Here is a 1,082-nt window from a genome sequence, read left to right on the forward strand (position 1 = left end):
TGGTAGGCAGTTCAATTAAAGAATAGGATGGTGGTTCATGCTATCTGATATTAGAAAGATATTCTTGTGGGAAGAAAAGAATTAACATTTCTAAGCACCAGTTCTCAATATTATCTTTGTTATCACCTCTAAGAACTCACAAAATCCCTGTGAAGTCATTGTTATTAGTAGTAATAGTAACATTACTGCCATTTTATACATAAGGAAACTGACACTCAGCAATGTTATAGACATATTATATGACATTTCAAAATTGGCATAATTAGTACATGGCAATAACAGCAAATAGAATTTATTTTTTTTTAAAGATTTTATTTATTTATTTGAGAGAGAGAGAGAACGAGAGAGAGCATGAGGGGGGGAGGGTCAGAGGGAGAAGCAGACTCCCCACGGAGCAGGGAGCCCGATGTGGGCTCGATCCCAGGACTCCAGGATCATGACCTGAGCCAAAGGCAGTCGCTTAACCAACTGAGCCACCCAGGCGCCCAACAGCAGATAGAATTTAAACAACTAACTTGGCAAACTAAAGAAACAGTTATAAGAATGTTTTGGCTTTCCCCCAGACATCAGAAAAATTGATCTTGAGTGAAATATTAGATAGCTAAATGTCTAACCTCCTTAATCACTTAAAGACACTACAGTAATTAGTTTATTTGATTTTTTAAAATTATATTTCCCTAATATATATGTTATAGAAGATGATTAGAACAAATTTAGAAACAAATAAAGAAGGAAAGAAAACAGAATTCTTAAATAATCCAAAAAAAGCCTCTCACTGTTTTTTGTGACATTTCTTTCAGTGTTTTCTGTCTTTCTTTTCATTCTTTTGTTCTTTCTATTCTGTTTGTCTTATTTTCTTATTTTACTTATTTGTGATCACAATGATAGTCGATTTTTTTTTTTGAGTTTTAAAATGAGTTTATTCAAGAATGTTCTTAGGAAGGCAACAATGTTTGTTATTAAAAAAAACTTCTGTTTCTTCATGCTGAAAAGGTAATGTAAGAGGCTAGAGTTATAAGCTTCTTTCTATTGGAATTCTGATAGTATATATAGCACAGTGTAGTCATTTCTGCGATGCCAGA

The sequence above is a fragment of the Leptonychotes weddellii genome, chromosome 2, assembly GCF_054177405.1.
Source record: "Leptonychotes weddellii isolate Sample4059 chromosome 2, ASM5417740v2, whole genome shotgun sequence".
Classification (NCBI taxonomy): Eukaryota; Metazoa; Chordata; class Mammalia; order Carnivora; family Phocidae; genus Leptonychotes; species Leptonychotes weddellii.